Source organism: Peromyscus leucopus, chromosome X (genome assembly GCF_004664715.2).
Source record: "Peromyscus leucopus breed LL Stock chromosome X, UCI_PerLeu_2.1, whole genome shotgun sequence".
NCBI classification, from domain to species: domain Eukaryota; kingdom Metazoa; phylum Chordata; class Mammalia; order Rodentia; family Cricetidae; genus Peromyscus; species Peromyscus leucopus.
The window spans coordinates 26,159,157-26,180,308 of NC_051083.1; the positions used below are offsets into that span (position 1 = coordinate 26,159,157).

Genomic DNA, 21,152 nt, shown 5'->3' on the forward strand with positions numbered 1-21,152 from the left:
TTATCAGGAAGAAAGCTCCAAGCACAAGCAGTCCAAAGTTCCAACCAAAGGGAAGAAGGTATTGCTACCTTTGGGCCAGTACAGTATATATGGGCTATGAGAATTAGCAAAGACATAGGGTGCAGAAGGGTCTTGGTTATTGCATTGACCTTGGCTTTTGCATTGATCAGTGTGATGTAGCCTTTCTATTGGCTTGAGAACAGACTCTAGAGGGTGCAGCTGGAGGGAAGGGGACCACGTGGGCTGGTTACTGTGCTCATTTCATTTGTCTCTTGTGTTTCCCTCTCATGTACTGCATATGCATTTCTCCATACCTTTGTAGTTAAGGATACCCTCCTCATTTCTAGCTCACCCCTCCACTCAAAACATCTTCACTTTGAAATATTGTTCAAAGCCCTGTCACCCATGTGGTAGTTTGAATAATAATTGTCCCCATAGGCTCAAATATTTGAATATTTGGTTCCTATTTGGTATGCTGTTTTGAAAGGATTAGGAGGCATGGCCTTCTTTGAGGAGGTGTCACCGGGGGTGGGTTTTGAGGTTACAAAAGCCCACATCAGGTGCAATCTTGCTAGCTCTCTGCCTGAAATTTGTAGATGAGATATGAACTCTCAGCTACTGCTCCAGTGCCATGCTTGCTTGCTTTCTGTCCTGTTCCCTGCCATGATGTTCATGGACTAACCTTCTGAAACTAAGCAAGCTGGTAAGCAGCAATCTTTATGGCCTCTGCATTAGCTCCTGCCTCCAGGCTCCTGCTTTGTTTGAGTTCCTGTCCTGACTTTCCTCAATGGACTGTAACTCAGGATATGTAAGCTAAATGAACTCTTTCCTCCTGATGTTGCTTTTGGTTATGGTGTTTCGTTGCAGCAATAGTAACTCTAAATAGGACAGCAGCAGCAGCAGCAGCAGCAACAACAACAACTGGGAGGAACCTTATGTCTTCTCCATTGATAATCCAACCTAGACTTTAAGAAATGGCAGGTAAGTAGGTGATAGATGTACTCAATAGCTTTATTTATTTATTTGCTTGTTTGTTTATTGAGACAATGTCTCACTTTGTATCCCTGCCTGGCCTAGAATGCACTATGTGGAGCAGGCTGGCCTCTTACTTTCCCAGACCCCCACCTGCCTCTGCCTCCTGAGTGCTGCTGGAATTAAAGGTGTGCATCACCATACCCACCATACCACCTTCATTTTATCATTTCAAATTGTGTCATTGTAAGTGCGTTTAATACATATATAAAGAATTAATGTGCGACCATGAGAAAATATGGAAGCTGTGGAGGTGGGGAGATGATTCTATTTGGAAAGTGTAATTAGAAGATTTCTAGCAAATTGAAGGTAAGCTATGGAAGTGACAGAAAGTGAATGATGTCTCGAAGGCTTGGGGCCTTAGAAAATGGAAAGGTGGAGTTGCCTTTGATATGGGAAGACTGCTAAGGGTATCCAGGTGAGGATTTAAAGATGGGTTCATAAGCCCTCCTTTCTGCAGTGAATATACCATCAACTTCCTTAAAGCCAGGCATTATGGTCTATACAATAGCTTTCTAAAAACCATAAAATGGCTTTTCCATCAGATCAAATCTGAAAAGGTATTGAGAAATATAGGAAGGTGGAACAGTAAATTTGTAGGTCATTTTGTGTGATGTTGGCAGGTAATGACAATATGCTCTCCATTTTTCTCTATGGCATCCTAATTTTTCATGCCTAAGATGCACCTGGATGATTGAGAATATGTTTGCTTCTTTTCCAGCCTTGGCTGGTGGCTGTAGCAAGGGAGATGTTGCAGAGTAATTTGTTATTACAGCATAAAATGGTGGGAGAGTTTATTGTAACCTAAAACCTTGCATCCATCCTAATCTAATTTTCTCTTTCCATGACTTGGGAGTGATGTTGACTTTCTTCATAGCTTACACTTTGCACCTTCAGCTTCGAATCTTATTTATTTGCTTTTGCAGTTCACTGTCATTTTGTTAGCTTTTCTCCTCATCTTCTCATGAGAGATAAGGGCTATGATTTATAATTTAAATGATAGATAATAGAGTATGATAGTTTTGTTGGCACCAAATTATCTAAGAATACTTTCATATTATAAAAGTTATGAATAGAAGTACATGTTCAGTTACTTTGGTTATTAATCTGTAATAGTTTTTGTGGTCATCTACTGGGTTATTTTGTGCCAGCAGCAGAGAGAACAATTCCAAGTGTGCCGTATTTCTCCTTTTTAATAATTTTATTATTCACTATCAGTATCCCATTATACTTTCTTCCAGTCATTTTCTGCTATTATCATGGCCCCACAGCAATACAAAAGTATTGGGTATTAACAAATTATCCAAATATGTGGTTTTTGAAAAGAAAAAAAACAACTATTAGTGATTCAGAGGTCCAGCCTTCTAAACAATTTTCTGTAGTTTCTTTTGTGTCTATCAGGAGGTGAGTTATTTGTTCCTCTTTTGTGTTTTCATACAATTATAAGTAATTCTATATGAAAGATATGATAATTTGACAGACATTAAGTTGCTATTTTATTCAGTTTGGACTGGTGTAATAGAGATCATAGGCTGTGTGGTTTAAATGATATGTATTTCTCATATTTCTAGAGTCTTCAAGTACATGGGTCAGTATTACAGCATATTTGATTCATCGCTGTCCTGGATCTTAGACAGCCATCTCCTCATTCCCAACCCCATCATAGAAACCCGGCCTCATAACTTATTAATACTTTAACATATGAACTTGGTGGGGAGGCGTGTTATTCAGCCCTTAACAATCGCCTTTCAGTGATATTTGTTATGTAACTTTCATTTAAAAATTTCCTCTGTGGCTGTTGACATGAGAAATACAAGAAGCAGAAGTGAGGCCTGGAAGACTGAATTGGGGGGCTGGGACCTCTGAGCTGCCTGTGAGTTTGTAGGTTCTGGATCTGTTTTAAGTGGAGGCCTAATAAGATTTGTGGGTTCTATGAGTTACCTTTCTTGTTTCTGCAACAAAATTCCTGACCCACCTCCAAAACAAAAGCAAAAAACAAGACAAAAACCCACAAAAGAACCCAATAACAATGAAACAAAACCTAAAGGTGGAAAGTTTGTCACTGCAGCCTGTCATGGAGGGGAAGGCATGAGTAGCTGGTCACACAGTATCTGCAATAAGGAAGCAGAGAGCTGACTGGAAGTGGGGTGGGGACAGTGTCCCCAAGTGACTCATTTCCTCCAGCAGATCTCATAGATTCCATAGACTTCTAAAATGCCACCATCAGTCCACTGTGGAGCAAGTGTTCAAACCCCAGATCCTATGGGGAGATTTTTTTCCCCTTCAAACCACATCATTGCTAGATAACTATGGCATGGTAATCTTCACTGTCAACTTGGCTGGACTAGAAACCATGTAGGACACACACTTCTAGTTGTATTTTTCCAGAGAAATTCTATTCAGGAGGGAAGAACCACCCTGAACTTAGCCCCAGCACACTGACTGGATTCCAGAGTGAATAAGAGGAGGAAAAACCAGGTGAGTATTCCTCTATCTATGTTTACTAATAGTGTCACAATGTGATCTTCCACCTCATGCTCCTCCAGTCATGACTTCCTTACCATGAGGGGATGTTTCCTTTCAGACCCTGAGCCAGAATAAACCTTTTCTTCCCCAAGTGGCTTTTGTCAGGTATATTGTCATGTCAACCAGAAAGGTAGCTAGTTTAATAACTATAGATCACATACAACTGAAAGGATTTTAGCCTGAAATACAGGAAAAATGCAGGGTGCCTTCAGAAGGCTGTAGTAGGGATCATAAGAAAGCAGGATTCAGCAGAATGAAATGTCAGCAGGAGACAGACACCTTTTTCTGTCTTGTTCGCAGTCTGTCAGTCAGATGGCTAATCCAATCCACCACTGGATATTTTCCACATCTTTCTAGTAAATGAGTAATGCTGGAAAGGTGAAGTAGTATGTGCTTACATGTCAGTATGGAATATAGATTTCAACTCCCAGACAGACTATGTTGTTAAACTTTTCTAAATGGTAGTATTTCCAATTTTAATATTTATACTAATATACCTTAAGTGAAGATCAAATTATGTAAAACTTTGGTTTAAGTGTGAACTAAAGCAGCTGGAATTTGCATACAATGCAAAGTTCTTGAGCCAGATGATCAAAACATTCAGTACAGCTGTGCAACATTAATATAAAGCACAAAGAAATCCATTCTCAGCTCTTTCTAGTTCCTATCATCTTTTCCAATTTAAACCAAAATAACAAATCTATTTCTCTCAAATTCTGTCTTTTAAATACCATGCTTTCTTGTTTGCAGTCAAAATATTTTTAAATTAAAAAAATGTTAGAGTCACCAAGTTTATTAGAAACCTAACGCTTGAATCATAGGTGTAAATTTAGATTATGTATTCTCCAGTCAACACCCCCTAAAACTTTTCTTTGTAACTCTTTAGCTAAAAATAATTCCATCTCCTTCTCTCCATTCTTCCCCCTTCTTTAGTGACTATTATTTTAAAGCCTGTACTACTGCATTTTAACATGGTTTTGTGTCTGATTTTGAGAATATTATGTTAAACATCAGGATATTGTCAATTTACTGTGAAGGACCCACCCTCACAACTTTTCAAATCTTTTGCTTTCAAACAGGCAGTGCAAATGTTTACCATATAATTTAAGGCAGTTCTATCTTTATTTTTTTGGGGGGGGGGGCGAGTTTGAGACAGGGTTTCTCTGTTTAACAGCCTGGCTGTTCTGGAACTCATTCTGTAGACCAGGCTGGCTTTGAACTCACAGAGAACAGCCTGCTTCTGCCTTTCCAGTGCTGTGATTAAAGGCATGTGTCTCTCTCTCTGGATATAAGTGTGTATGGACAGACATGTGTACAAAAGAACTCATGCATCTCCCTCTATTAATCTTTGCTTGTTATTTTTTTTTGAGACAGGATCTCTCACTGAACCCAGAGCTATACAATTTACATATACTGGCTGGTAGTGAGCTTCAGGGATCTACTTTTGTCCAGCTCCCCAGATGTTGGGCTTACAGGTGTGCATCACTGCACTCAGATATTACATGGTTGCTAAAGAATCTTAACTGAGGTTCCCATGCCTACATGGAAATACTACTGGTGTGGAATATTAGTTTAAGATGTGTTACATTCATTTATGCTGTGGAGTATTTATTTAATGATGCAAAAATGCATTGCTTTCTTGCTTTCTTTTATGTTGCATTTGTTTAACTCTGGAAGCTGTTACTTTGCCTGCCTAAAACACCTGATTGGTCTAATAAGGAACTGAACAGCCAGTAGCTAGGCAGGAGAAATAGGTGGGGCTGGCAGGCAGAGAGAATAAATAAAATAAAATAAAATGTAGGCTTGAGAGAAGGGTGAAGAGAGAAGGGTGGGGTGTGAGAAAAGGAGAGGAGGACTCTAAGGCCAGCCACACAGCCAGCCACTGAGAAAGAAGGAAAGAAAGATATATAGAATAAAGAAAGGTAAAAGGTTCAGAGGCAAAATGTGGAAGAAGAGAAATGGGTTAATTTAAGTTAGAAAAGCTGGATAGAAACAAGCCAAGCTAAGGCTGGGCATTCAAAAGTAAGAATAAATCTCTGCATGTATTTGGGAGGTGGGTGGTGGGCCCACAAAGAGAAAAAAAAACTACTTCCTGGATATAACACAAGTAGTACAGACACTGAGATTGGCAATTAATAAATGGGACTTCCTGAAACTGAAAAGCTTCTGTAAGACAAAGGATATGATAAATAAGGTAAAACATCAGCCTATAGAATATGAAAAGAACTTCACCAATTTCATATCTGACAGAGGGCTGATCTACAAAATATATAAAGAAGTCAAGAAACTAGAAGTTAAAATATCCCATAATCCAATTAAAAATGGGGGACAGATCCAAAAAGATAATTCTCAACAGAAGAATCTCAAATGGTCAAAAAACATTTAAAGAATTAATTACTCAACATCCTTAGCCAGGGAAATACAAATCAAAACAACTCTGAGATACCATGTTACACCTGTCAGAATGGCTAAGATCAAAAACACCAATGACAGCTTATATTGGAGAGGATGTGGAGTAAGAAGAACACTCCTCCGCTGCTGGTGAGAGTGAAAACTTGTACAGCCACTTTGGAAATCAGTATGGTGGTTTCTCAGAAAGTTGTGAATCAATCTACCTCAAGATCCGTCTATACCAATCTTGGGCATATACCCAAAGGATGCGAAATCATACCACAAGAACACTTGCTCAACTACTTTCATAGCAGCATTTTTAGTAATAACCAGAATCTTGAAAGAACTTAGATGCTCCTCAACTGAAGAATAGATAAGAAAGTGTGGTACATTTACACAATGGAGTATTACTCAGCTGTAAAATAACAGTGACCTCATGAAATTTGCAGGCAAATGGATGAAACTAGAAAAAAATCATTCTGAGTGAGGTAACCCAGACTCACAAAGACAAACATGACATGGTATGTACTCACTCATAAGTATAGGATAACCAACCTACAATCCACAGCCCCAGAAAGACTAGATAACAAGGAGGGTCCAAAGAGGGATGCATGGATTTCCCTGGGGAAGGGAAATAGAAGAGATCTCCTGGGTTAACTGAGCAGGGGATGGAGGGATGGGAACTTGAGGGAGTGAATTGGGTGGGCTAGGTGCAGGAGGTGGATTGGGGGTGGGACAAAGGGGGAGAGTAAGGAAAGAGATATCTTGATGGGGAGGGCATTTTGGGGTTAGGGAGAAACCTGGCACCAGAGAAACCTCCAGGAATCCACAAGGATGACCCCAGCTAAGACTCGTAGCCATAGTGGAGAGGATACCTGAACTATAATCAGATTGGTGTCTACCCTAATTGTCATCATAGAACTATATCCAGTAACTGATGGAAACATTTTCAGAGATCCACAACCAAGCACTGGGCTGAGCTCCGTGAGTCTTGCTGAAGAAAGAGAGGAGGGACCCTATGGGTTGGGGGAGCGGTCTTGACGGAAACCCTCAGAGACAGTTGACCTGAGCTTGCGAGAGCTCATGGTCTCTGGACCAACAGCTATAGAGCCTCAATGGGACCAATCTAGGCCCTCTGCATGTATGCAGTTGTTGTGTGGCTTGGTCTCTTTGTAAGGCTCCTAGAAGTGAGATCAGGACCTGGCTCTAGCCCTTAGCTGGCTTTGGGAACCTGTTCCTCATGCTGAATTACCTTGCCCAGCCTTGATGCAGGGGGAGGAGCTCCATCTTGCCTCATCTTGATGTGCCATGCTCAAGCCCATGGAGGCCTGGCCCTTTCTCAATGGAGATGGAGGAGGAGTAGAAGGGGCACGAGGGCGGAGGGGAGATGGGAAGCTGGGGGTGGAGGGAGATGGGACCAGGGGGAGAGGAGGGAGTGGAAACTGTGGTCAGTATGTAAAACAAATGGAAAAGAAATATTATTTAAATAAAATTAAATTAAAAAACAAAAACAAACAAAACAACTATACACTACATACTTACCCATCTTTCCAGCCCCAGTGTCTATGTCAAGAAGAACTAGACAGAGTCCTCCCTGGTGAAGGTAGACTTCACAAAGTGTACCTTATTGGGTGAGCAACTGCCAGTGAGCTTAAGGATAAGGAGGGGCAGGCAGTATCTCCTTATTATACCTGCCTATTTGATCTTGATTCATGTTGGTTGAAGGGCAAGCAATATTATTAGAATCTTGGCTGTAAGTAGGTAAGAGCTTGATGTGGGTGTTCTCATTCCATCTTGTTCTGCCCCCACAGAGTCAAGTGGGTTTGCACAATTAACTCTAACAAATACTGAGTTTCATGTTTTCAAGAAGCAAGCCAGAATTGACTGTGCATCAGCCTGAACCTCAGAGTCCCATGGGAGGCCAATACTCATCAACTACCTTTTAGGATCAACAGTGGCCACACAAGGGCAAAATCATTATTGATCATTGGATGGCTTTTCTCACTTTAATGTTGAGACTAGGAAGTGTTGATACCATCTTGAACTTATATTTTAATTTATTATTTAAATAGATATGTATTAAATATATATATATATAATTTTGAAACACAGTCTTACTATGTAACCATGGCTGACCTAGAACTTGTCACACAGACCAGGCTGGCCTGGAATTCACAAAGATCCACCTGTCTCTGCTTCCTGAGTGCTGACATCAAAGGTGCGTGTCACCATGCCTGACTGAGTTTCCTTTTTAATGAGACAACAGTATTATTGTCTTGTAGAAAATAAATTTAGTTTGGGTGATAATGGAAATAACCCCCCAAATAGCAAGGCTATGTTTTTGTATTGCTTTTTGTAGTGGATTTGGTTGAATCCAGGATAACATTTCTACTTCTCTCTTGTCACCAGAGAAAGCTCAATTTTATGTAGGCAGTAATGTGTGCATCCCCAGGAGATGAATGTAAATCAATGTTCTAAACTGATACTTTAAGTCAATGTGTGACAATTCCATTTTCCTTTGAGAAATACTTCCTTTTTAGCCCTTCTTAAAAAGTAGGTAGCCACGTGACTCTTGGCCAATGAGATATAAGGGTAAGACTTTTGAGGAAAAGCCTGTAAGTAGACATTTTTTTCTTTTGTTCTTCCTGCCACTTTTTCATTTGTTCAGATTTTGTAATTCAGTTATCTAGCTCAAGTTTGCAAATTTGTGTGCTATATCAATTCTTCTGCTACTAGTAGTTCTCAACCTTCCTAATGCTGTGACCCTATAATTCAGTCCCCCATGTTGTGATGACCCCCAACCATAAAATTTTTGTTGCTACTTTGTAACTGTAATTTTGCTACCATTATGAACCATAACATGAATATTTTTTGTAGATAGAGGTTTGTCAAAGGGGTCCTAATCCATAGGTTGAGAACCAGTGAGTTTATGATTTCAGTTATTACACTTTCCAACATCAAAATTTTCATTTGTTCATTTTTAGTATAGTTTCTGTTATTATATTCATAGTCTCCATTCAGTCACAGTCATCATAGCTTTCTTTAAGTCTCAGAGAAACAGTTCCCCTTAATTTTTATTTATTGACTGGTTATTTTATTTTCTGTACATGGGTGTTTTGCTTGCATGTATGTCTGTGCACCACCCTCATGTCTGGTGCCTGGGGAGGCAAGAAGAGGGTGTTGGATCCTTTGCAACTAAAGTTACAGACACTATATGGGTCCTGTGGAAGATCGGGCACAGCTCTTGACCACTGAACCCATCTCTCCAGCCTTTTTCTTAAGTTTTTATACACATTTCTAATAACTGCCTTGAAGGCTGCTGAATCCATATACTAGATATGTTCAGAGCCAGTAATTTAGTTATTTCAAAACTCCTTTTCTTGATTGTTGAATTATACTTTTCTGCTATTTTGTATCATTTTGTTGTTGAAATCTAGTTTGAAAGTTGAATGTTTTCATTCTTGATCTTTGTTCAGTTTGCTGTAACAAAGCACAATAGACTCCATGAGTTACATATAATAAAATTTATTTCGACAGTTCTGGAAGGTGTAAGTCCATGCTAGATGGGAGTGCTAGCACAGTTGGGTTCTAGTGATGCCTATAGACTGACGTCTTTCCAGTCTTACATGAGAGAGAAAAAGTGATTTCGTGGAAGTGCTTTTTGGAGCTTGTTTTATAAGGGCTTTGTTCTATTCATGAGGACTTTACCACCATGTTATAATTATTTGCTGAAGGCCTAATCTACCTCTAAAAATGATCACATTGGCAGTTTGGATTTGATTGTTGTTTTTGATGATTTTTTTTCCCCCTGGTTTTGCTTGATAACTTGTTCTCCATCAGTCTGGGATCATTTCGACACTTTCCTCAGTCCCCAGTTTGGGGGCTGGGATGGCTCTGCTGTTTCATTTTTTGTTTATCTTCTTGTTTTGTTGCTAATGTGAGTTCCTATGATTTAACCTTTGATGTCCACCCATTCAGTGAGGATTTTATGATGGATTTGGGTGGAGCATAGAATCACCCTCCACCACTGAGAAGTTGTCATTTTCGAACTGTTTCCTGTACACTCAGGGTTTTCTTGAGTTTGCAACCCATCTCCCAGTTACACAAATCTTTATTGATAGTTTGGACTCTCTCCTGTTTGCTCTGTGCCCGTTCACATCCTCCTTATTAGCCAGGGGACTGTGTAGAGCCCCTCTCTGGATTTCCAATTCCCAGATCTACCTGTTACCTTTACGGCTTTCCAGCTGGTATACAAATCAAATCCCAGTGCAAATATAGAGCTGTGGACAGTCCCTTTCTGTTTCCTGTAGAATCTGCTATTTTTACTGGCAGCCCAAGTCACACAGAGGCCTTTTGCCTCTGCTCCCAGTCAATATAGCTCCATCTAGCGGCAAATCTGATTTTCCACCGTTAGCCCACTAGAATAAAATGCAGTACCACTTTCCTGATAATCTGGGTGGGCAGATGGGGCAGTGTGTGTGTGTGTGTGTGTGTGTGTGTGTGTGTGTGTGTGTGTGTGTGAGAGAGAGAGAGAGAGAGAGAGAGAGAGAGAGAGAGAGAGAGAGAGAGAGAGAGAATAAGGCCCCAGGATGTCACTATTTTACACCAGATTTACCGGTTCTTCATGAATAAATATATCTAAAGTTGTCTACCTCTGCTTTGTTTTGAGAGCCTTGAAATTGCAATTATTGGCAATTTTGTTCAGTTTTTTAATTGTTGGGGGAAGAGACTTCCTGACTGCTTTACTCTAGTATTATTGAAAGTCTCTCTTTTACAGTCCTTTTTTCTTTGCTATTAAATACTTCATCACTAGAATAATTGTACTTGGTTATGACACACAGTCCTGTTATGGGGTGTCATGTTTAATTAAATTAATTATTTTTATTTTATTTGTATTTTTGGGGCAAGGTCTCAAGTAGTACAGGCTAGGATGGAACTCACTATGTAGTCATGCTGCCCTGGAACACCTGATCTTCCCACTTCTACCTCCTAAGTAGTATAATTTACAGACCTATACAACCATACCCGGCATTATTGATTTATTTCTCTATTGACAATATATTCCTATGTAGTCCTGACTGTCCTTGACATCACTGGGTAGACCAGACAGCCTAAACTTGTAGCAGTCTTTCTACCTATGCCATCCCAGGACTGGAATGAGAGTCATGTGCCACCACAGCCAACATATTTCCCTATTTTCTTTGGTGACATTTTATCAAGTATTTACCTATATGTGTCCACAAGTGATGCTGGATTCTAGTTTTATTTTCTTATCATATCTTTGTTTTAGTATCTGAATAATGCTAATTTCATAAAATCAAGTGGACGTTATCCTCTTCAATTTTCTGGAAAACTCTGTATATAATTAGTGTAATTATTTTGTTGCTAGAATCCCCCATTTTCAATTCTACTTTAGAGTCCTGACAGCTTATTTTGGGCTTATTGCTGTTAGTCTAGTCCAGGGGTCAGCAAGCATTTTTTTTTGTACATGGCTAAATAATAAGGTAGGATGTGCAGTCTGGTTTCCAACTATTTGACTTTGCTATTGTATTGCAAAAGCAACCATAGACAGTATGTGACCCAGTCTAAACACTACTCTGTTTCAATAAAACTTTATTTATAAAAATATATGGTAGTTTTAATTTGGCCTGTGGGTTGTAACTTTAAGAAAAATGTTTCTGGAGCTGGGGAGATGGCTCAGTGTTTAAGGATGATCTGATACCCTCTTTAGGCCTCTGTGGGCACAAGGCATACATGTGATACACAGACATGCATGCAGGCAAAACACTCATACACATAAAAATAATCAACATTTTAAAATATTTTAATATTTCTTTTGCTTCTTACTTTGAAGTTTTAGTGATGTTGGGTTGGTCTGCCAGCTTTATATGTAGCTCAGCTTTGGGATGTGACCCTTGGAAACAGCAACTCACTCTTTTATCTTCCGTAGTGACCAAAGGAGAGATCATTTACTGAAGTATATTTTCCTCCCTGGCTTCCATCTAAATGATCGACACAATGAACAGACAATTTTAGCAAACTAGTGCTTTCATAAGTTAGCTAGCAAATGGTTTGTTGGGATAATAAACACATAAAAGAAACATAAAGGCTCAAATCTCTCTCAGGGCAAAAATGCCACTGACAGATGAGTCTGCTGGTCTCAAAAGCTTCTGAACTTCTCTCAGCCGGTGGAGAAAAAAAATATCCTATATGCGCATGGTGACAAAATAAGATTTGGAGCTTTGCCTGTGGGTGACCTTTTTGTCAAAACAGACAACGTTTAAAAGCCCCATCAATATGTCCAATTTTTTAAAATATGCAGAAGCACTTTGCTGTCTGACCACAATTGTAGGACATGAGAACTAATGGCTGCTTTCTTGATATTTATAGAAGAGTAAATGAGATTATTGGGGGGAGGGGCGAGTAGGGTGGTAGTTTTTTCCAGACAATAGAAAAATGGGGACCTGAATGTATAGACTGACAATTCTTCACCAGGGCACAGGGTTGAGGGTTGCAGTTTTATAACCTTGTTTTATTTCTTTTAATTCTGAGAGCAATGATGACTCTTCCTGGTATAGACACTAAGAAAGTATAACAAAACTGGACATGGTCATGAACTCTCATAGCCCTGGCAGTGGCAGCCAGTGTGTGGGGTGTGAGTAACAAAGGTCCAGGGGTTTAGGGTCATCCTAAGACATAGTAAGTTTGATGCTAGCCTTGGATACATGAGACTGTATGTCACAAAACAGCAGCAATAGCAAAAATCCTGTGGTGTATGCACATGCATGCATGTGGGGTGTGTGTGTGTGTGTGTGTGTGTGTGTGTGTGTGTGTGTGTTGTAGAAGGATGGGGGAGGCTGCAGAGATGGCTGAAGAGTTAAGAGTATATACTGCTCTTGCAGATGACCTGACTTTCGTTCTTATCACCCACATCAGTTGGCTCATAACCCCTTGTAACTCTAGCTGCATGGAGTCTGATATTCTCTTCTTTACTCAGCTGTTCCTGTGTACGTGTGTGTGTGTGTGTGTGTGTGTGTGTGTGTGTGTGTGTGTGTGTATACACATATATAATGAAATAAATATTTAAGCAAAAGGGGCAAGATGGCTTAGTGAGTAAAGAAGCTTGTTGCAAAAGCTTGAGGACCTGAGTTCAGTCATCTGAACTCAAATAAAGGTGGAAGGAGAGAGCCAGGCCATAAAGTTGTCCACTGGCCTCCATATATGCACTGTGGCATGTATGTGTTGATGCTTACACCATGCATGCATACATGTACATACACCTACTCACACACTCATACAATAATACTAAAGTTAAAAATGATCAGTTTTTAATTGACAAAATTTTTTCATATGATAAATTCTGATCACAGTTTTCCCTCCCCCAACTGTTGCAGATCCTCCCCACCCAACCACCACCAAACTACACAATGCTCTTTCTTTTGGCTTTAGAATAAATAAAAAAAAAAAACAGGCAAAAAAGAAGACACACAAACAGAGCAACAAAACCCATAGAAACACAAAATCATAAATCCTAATATACAAGCAAAAGACCAGTAAGATGAAAAAATGCCCAAGCAAAGCAAGATGAGACAAAAAGTCTACAAAAATACCATTGAATTCATTTTGTGTTGGACATCTACTGCTGGACATGGGGCCGACTCTTAAGTGCTGAACCTTTTTTTATGTATTTATTAGTCATTTGTGTCCCATCTTTTGAGAAATCTCTGTCTAGTTAAGTACCCCACTTTTAATTGGGTTGTTTCTTGATGTTCAAGATTTTTAAAGTTATTTATATAATTTGGATATTAGCCCTCTATCAGATAGGTAGGTTGTAAAAATGTTTTCCCATCCTGTAGGTTGCCACTTTGTCTGACCGATGGTGTCCTTTGCCTTACAGAAGCTTTTCAGTTCCATGAGGTCCCATTTATTAATTGTTGTTCTTAGTGCCTGCAGTGTTCTGTTCAGAAGGTCTTTTCCTATGCCCGTGGTTTCAAGGCCATTCTCTACTTCCTCTTCTGTCAGGGTCAGTGTATCTGGATTTATGTTCAAGTCTTTGATCCACTTGGACTTGAGTTTTGTGCAGGATGGTAAGTATGGATCTATTTGCATTCTTCTACATGCAATCACACAGTTTGACAAGCACCATTTGTTGAAGATGGTGCCTTCCTCCACCCCCAGTGTATATTTTTTGCTTCTTTGTAAAAAAAAAACAAAAACAAAAACAAAACACAGTTATCTAGAGGTGTGTAGAGTTATGTCTGGGACTTTATTTTGATTCCCTTCATAAATGTGTCTGTTTTTATGCTAATAACATGCTGTTTTTATTACTATAGCTCTGCAGTATAATTTGAGATCAGGGATAGTGATACCTCTAGCAGTCTTTTATTGTTCAGCATTGTTCTGTCTGTCTCTCTCTGTCTCTCTGTCTCTCTGTCTCTGTCTCTGTCTCTCTCTCTCCATGTGTGTGTGTTTCCATATAAACTTGAGAATTATCCCACTAATTTCTGTGGAGAATTTTGTTTGAATTTTGATGGGAATTGACTTGAATCTGTAGATTTCTTTTGGTAGGATGGACATTTTCACTATATTAATCCTACCCATCCATAAACATGGGAGATCTTTCCATCTTCTGATGTTTTCTTCATTTTGGATATTTCAATGTCTTGAATTTTTTATTATACAAGTCTTTTACTTGCTTGATTAGAATTATCCCAAGATATTTCTTCTTTTCTTTTTGAGGCTATTGTGAAAGGTATTGTTTCCCTGATTTCTTTCTCAGTCCATTTTTCATTTGTATATCTAAAAGCTACTGACTTTTGTGTGTTAATTTTGTATCCAGCTACATTGCTGAAAATGTTTATCAGTTATAGGAGTTTCCTGGTGGAATATTTAGGGTCATTTATGTATATTATCATATCACCTGCATATAAGGATACTTTGACTTCTTCTTTTCCAATTTGTTTCCCCTTGCTCTCTTTCAGTTGTCTTATTGCTTTAGCTAAGACTTCAAGTGCTATATTGAATAAGTATGAAGGGAGTAGAAACCTTGTCTTACTCCTGATTTTGGTGGGAATGCTTTGAGGTTTTTCTCCATTTAGGTTGATGTTGGCTGTGGGATTTCCATAAGTTGCATTTATTATGTTGAGGTATGTCTCTCCAGGACTATTTTAAAAACTTAACCAGTGTGTGGTGGCAGACTCCTTTAACTCCAGTACTGAGGCAGCATAGGCAGGCTCCATGAGTTGGAGGCCTACATAGTGAGTTCCAGGCCCCCCAGGGCTGTATAGCCAGACCCTGACTGAAAAAAAATTTAAAAACTCTTACAAAAGCACAAATTTTAAATTTAAAAACTCTTACAAAAGCACAGCTGGAGAGATGGCTCTGTGGTTAAGAGTACTAGCTGCTCTTAAAGAAGATCTGGTTTGTAGCTGGAGTTTTCTCTCCGGGTCCCACCAAGCCCCGGCAGTCCGACAACCCACTTATAAAATAAACACACAGATGCTTACATTATTTACAAACTGTATGGCCATGGCAGGCTTCTTGCTAACTGTTTCTATATCTTAAATTAACCCATGTCTATAAATCTATACCTTGCCACATGGCTCATGGCTTACTAGCATCTTCACATGCTACTTGTCATGGCTGCAGCTGGCAGTGTGTCCCTCACTGAGCCTTCCACTTCCCAAAATTCTCCTCTCTCCTTGTCCCTCCTACTTCCTGCCTGGCCACTGGCCAATGAGTGTTTTATTTATACAGAACAATATCCACAACACTGATTCAATTCTTAGCACCCACATGATGGCTGCCTGTAACTCCAGGGTCAAGGTATCTGTTGCCCTCTCTTTGCTTCTGTGGATGCTGCACACACATGCTGCACAGGTATACATGCAAGCGAAACACACAACACCAACACACATAAAATAAGTGTAAATAAATATTCAAAATAAAACAAATAAGAAATAAGGAAAGGAAGGGAGAGGAAAGAAGAGTGGAGGAAAGGAAAGGGAAGGTAAGAGAAGGAAAGATTGAAGGAAAGGGGGGTAGATTAAAGGAAATTTATAAATTGATTAAAAACAAGATTTCCTGATTTGTATATGTGTCTGTGTGAATATAGGCATGCACATGTGTAGGTGAGTGTGTTGGCTGTTCCCCTCTCACTCTCTACCTATTCCTTTGAGGCAAGACCTCTCCCTAAACTTAGAGGTCACAATTGCTTCTGTTGTGTTTTGCTCTTTTCATTTAAGCTATGCTGCAATCCTGCAACCCCAGGGATCCTTCTGTCTTTTCTCTAATCTGAGCTCTGGTTACAGTCATTCATAGGACACCCTGCTTGTTCTGTGAGTACTGGGAATGCAAACTCCAGTCCTCAATATTTCACAGCAAGTGATTTTAACCTTGGAGCCCTCTCTCCAGCTCCATCCAGAAAAGTGATGTATAAAGGATTCTACAGCTTCCAAGTGGCCTGATTTATATTCCTATGCTTATCTCTCTCCAAAGTCAGTCTTCCTTTCATATTCTATACTCTGTCTAGTGCATGGCTGTGTTTAGATCACTCACAGATCTCTGAGAGAACTGAGTAATATCTGGGTCTCAATCCTTAAAATCCTAGTGCAGCTGTTTTTCAGTGAACTAGGCGATCAATTCCCAGTATTCCAGGCATACTTTCTGGGTTTGATACCTAGCCCTACACAACGGTGCTAGTCTGGACCTGGATGTCTCCATGCTGGCATTCAGTGTATCACCTACAAGGTTGCCTATTACCAATATTCGACCTCTTGCCTCAAATTTTGTGCAGCAGAGTCCTATCACTAGTATTTGAATCTGAAATCCTATCTCTTGTAACACAGTTGATCTGATGGACAGAGGGTGTTATGAGTTTCTGGCTCCACTGGTTCTGGTCTCAGTGTCATAACTGAGTGGTAGAATGGTCACTTGCTCCCTTGAAGAAGTATGAACCTTCAGATCTCTTCTAGATAGATGATCTTATAAGAAAATTAGTTGACAACAGGAACTGTAGAATTGAAATTTGGAAAGTAACAATGAAATTCCATTTTCATAGAATCTGAGTTTGGTTTAGCACTTACATTAGAGTGGTCCAGAGTTTCTCTGAAGCTGGGCTGAGTGTGTAGCTTGACAGTGGAGTCCTTGCTTATCAGGTGTAAGGCTGTGGGGTCCATGTCTTCAATCACAAGGGCAAAACAAGACAAAAAATGACTTTTTCTTAAAACTATGAGGCCAAGTTGGGGAAGGGCATGAGGTGAAGATGTCAGTATGTGTTGAGGAATGGATTCTGCCCCTTGTCAAGCTTCCTGTTTCAGTGACAGAGCCAGAAAGCTGAAGAAAACAGAAAAGAAAGAGAATATTCGTGGTTTTAGATTTAATTGTAGTAGTCTTTTCATGAAGTTAGACAGTGGAGGTTGCCCGTATGTCCTGGAATTATTATTATTCAATGAGAATTCTGTAACTTGAAGAATGTACATGGTCTAAAGCTTACAAGCCTGTAAACATCTCTTGGATGAATTAATTCTAGATGAATGGAAACATGATAGATGCAGGAAATAAATTTGTCCTTCTTGTACAAAGACTCAATGGAAAACACATGGCATGTTGCATCCATCTGGTTAGTATTTGCACAGTGTCCTTCAATAATGATGTCATTTGAATGGTTACTTACTAGAATGGAGAATCATTGGAGTGCTCTGAGTTCTAATAGAATACTTCCTAAACAAGAGTTGAAAATTCAAATGCCAGCCAAGCTCTATGCTGGCGAACTAACTAGAAATGAATAGAAACAGATATAAGATATGAAGGAAGGGCTGGAAAGCTTTGCTTTACCAACTGTATGAAGACCTGATTTTTATCCCCACAACACATAAAAATGCTAGGCATAGTGATTCACATTTGTAATCCCAGACAGAGGATCCTTGGGGCTGGCTTTCTAGACAGCATAGGCTACTTGGCAAGACTGCATCAGAGAAATGACACCCAAGATTGACCTCTGGCCTCCACATGCATAAACACATGCATCTCTTTATCACTACAAAATAAAGAGAGATGGGCCCTATGAAAATTCTTGACATTAGAGAGTCTTGTTGGAAACTATTGAAACATACATTTTATTTTATTGGCTTTATTTTTTTCCAGTGCTGAAGGTAGAACCCAGGGCCTTTTGAATGCTACTACTGAATTATACCCCAGCCTCACACCTATATCCTTAAAAAATGTTGTTTAGGAAGAAGAAATACATCCAAGGACCACTAAAATCTTCGAGCATCCTGTTGCAGGATTGTATTATTTAGCTTTAAGGTTACAAACCCTTGAATTATTTGATAATTTGTCATTGCTTTTTTAAAAATGCTTCTTTGTTTCCAGGCTCATTTTTCCCCCTGAGAAAGAAAACAAACAAACAGCCTTTTAAACTGTGGCAGCCGTGGCTAAACATATGGGGAAATTATTTCTATGGCTATTACTATTCTCTGTGTACTGTCCCAGGTGGGAGGAAAAGAAACATTTTTTTTTTCATGTATATGTTAAATAACATGCTGTAGACACAAAATATGTTGTCTTTGTCACTTAGAGGATTTTGCATTGAGTTTTGAATACCATTCAGAAATTTAAATTAGTTTAACTTTTTGATACAGATATCTGCCAAAGTTTCTAGGGATAAATCTCCATAGGAAGTATACTTTTTAGAGTTAAAAGAAAAAACTTTCTAGTAACATAACATGAAGCAAAGAATTTTGTGGATGTACTTCCCTTGACTACAGTTGACATTTATTTCCTATTCCGTGGCTTAATACGCTGACCTTAGAAAGTTTATTGGATATGACCTTGTGAATATAAATAAGAATCATCAATAAGTGAAATTTTATTTCAGAATGTGGCGGTGAATTGTTTTAATAACAGAAAGAAAAATGTTGTTAAAGAAATGATTGTGTTTATTCATATAGCATATTTTAATCATATTCTTTCCTTTCCCAACTCCTCTCAGATCTTCTCCTACCTCTCCAATATTTTTTTGAGAAGCATTTTCAAGTAGAGTAGTTAAATCAAATTTCTAATAATAAGGATGGTTCAGCATGTGCTTCGAAGTGGTGATTCAGCAAAATAATGTTGCCCCTCAGTTAAAGTGGTAAGAAAGTAAATAAAACTGGCTATTTTAATTGAACCAACATGTAGGCTGGGTCCTGGAGATAACTGGTTTACAAGAAGTCCCTGTCCACCCACAGGGAAGCATATTGCATGGAAATACATTATTAAATGTGATGGTCACTAGTCACATATGGTTGATTAGATTACAAATCAATTAACTGGTTACATTAATAGTCAATTTATTAGGATTTAGAATCCAGTTTTTATCTGGGTATGGTGGCTCAGGCTTATAATCTCAGCACTGGCAAGGAGTGAGGTAGAAGGACTGTATGGAGTTGGAGGGCAGCCTGAGCCAATAGTGTAAGACCTTGTCTCAAAAACCAAACTAATAAATACTACCTCTGGTACAAACAAAAACAACAATAGTAGATGTGTTAGTCTGAATGCGAAGGGATCCCATAGGCCCCTAGAGAGTGGCACTATTAGAAGGTCTTGCTTGATTAGATGTGCCCTTGTGGAAGTATTTTACAGGGGCTGGGCTTTGAGGTTTCAGAAGCTCAAGCCAGGCGTAGTGACTCACTCTTCCTCCTGACTGCCGATCTGGATGTAGAACTCTAGGCAATCTCTCCAGCACCTTATCTGCCTGCATGCCACCCGGCTTCCTACTGTGACAATAATAAAGTAAACCTCTGAACTGTAAGCCACCCCCAATGAAATGTTTTCTTGTGTAAGAATCCCCATGGCCATGGAATCTCTCCACAGCAATAGAAACTAAGATAGTATAAAAGACAATTCAGTTCCTTAGTCACACTGGCCTCATGTCAGTTCTATATCCCAGGAAGTTCCAGTGGACAGGTCTGGGGTTCAACTCCCCTCTGGAGGTGGACTGATGGGGCTTAGATAGGTAATGTAGAACTTTCCACTTATGTGAGCTCAGAAGAGTTCCTTAAGATTACTTTGCCCAGTTTCCCTCTTCTGTCAAATGGGGATATTTCTTAGAGAGATGGTATGAAGCTTAAAGGGTTCACATAAAGAACTTTAAAGCTTACATAAAGAACGTAAAATATTTTTATTATTTGTGTGTGTGTGTGTGTGTGTGTGTGTGTGTGTGTGTGTGTGTACACATGCACATGTGCATATGAGTGCAGGTGCCTACAGAGTTATAAAAATGTGTTGGCTTCCCTGGAGCTGGAGTTACAGGCATTTGTGAGCTGCCTGACATGGGTGCCGGGAATAGAACTTCGGCCCTCTGCAAGAGCAGCGAGTACGCTTTAACCACTGTGATGCTTCTCCAACCCCCACATGAAGCACCTTTAAAAATGCCTGGCCCACAACGGGGTCAAGGTCATCACAAGGGAACCCGCAGAAACGACTAACCTGGGCTCATAGGGGCTCACAGACTCTGGACTGACAGCCACGGAGTCGGTATGGGATCAACGTAGGCCCTCTACATACGAGGAGTGACAACTGTGTAGCTTGATTTACTTGTGGGACTCCTAGTGGTGGGAGCAGGGCCTGACCCTAACACTTTGGCAGGCTTTCAGGAACTTATTCCTCATACTGGGTCAACTCATGCAGCCTTAATACAATGGGAGGAGCTTAGTCCTGCCTCAACTTGATATGCCAGCCTAAGGAGACAACTTTGGCTTTTGTAAAAACACAAAGACCTAGTGAAAGTTTCAGACACTGCAATATGGAAGTTTGGGAAAGAGCACCCTGGTGGTATTGTGGAAGATGGATTAAATGAATGTCCAGCAACCAAAAGGAAGGAGAGAGAAGAATGAATTATGTGTGGGGAAAGAGGAGTTTTGAAAATAACTCCTTGGGCTTCTAAGTTAGGTGAAGACTTCGGGAGAATGTTCCTTGTCCTCACTATATAGTGGCAACAACTCCTTGCTTTGTGTCTTGCCCTCTAGCTCTATACAGCAATGGCTACTAACCCTTATGCTAATGTGAGTCTCTCTGTGGTAGGTTGTAGGTTCCATGAGGAGAGGACCTGGCAGTCTCTGGCAGTATTCTATGAAGAGCAGACTACTAGGCCATGGCAACACTGACATGTGACTTTTTTTTTAAATTTATTTATTTCTTATGTATACAGTGTTCTGTTTGCA

At 39.7% G+C, this 21,152-nt stretch overlaps 1 protein-coding gene and 1 long non-coding RNA gene across 5 annotated transcripts in view; both read left to right on the top strand.

Moving 5' to 3' along the window:
• Positions 1-21,152, top strand: part of Frmpd4 (FERM and PDZ domain containing 4) — a 937,357-nt gene that overhangs the window by 58,174 nt on the left and 858,031 nt on the right. The window lies entirely within an intron of this gene.
• LOC119086641 lies at positions 718-4,121 on the top strand. The gene is made up of 2 exons (XR_005089982.1): positions 718-981; positions 3,421-4,121. It is a non-coding gene; the product is annotated as an uncharacterized LOC119086641 (long non-coding RNA).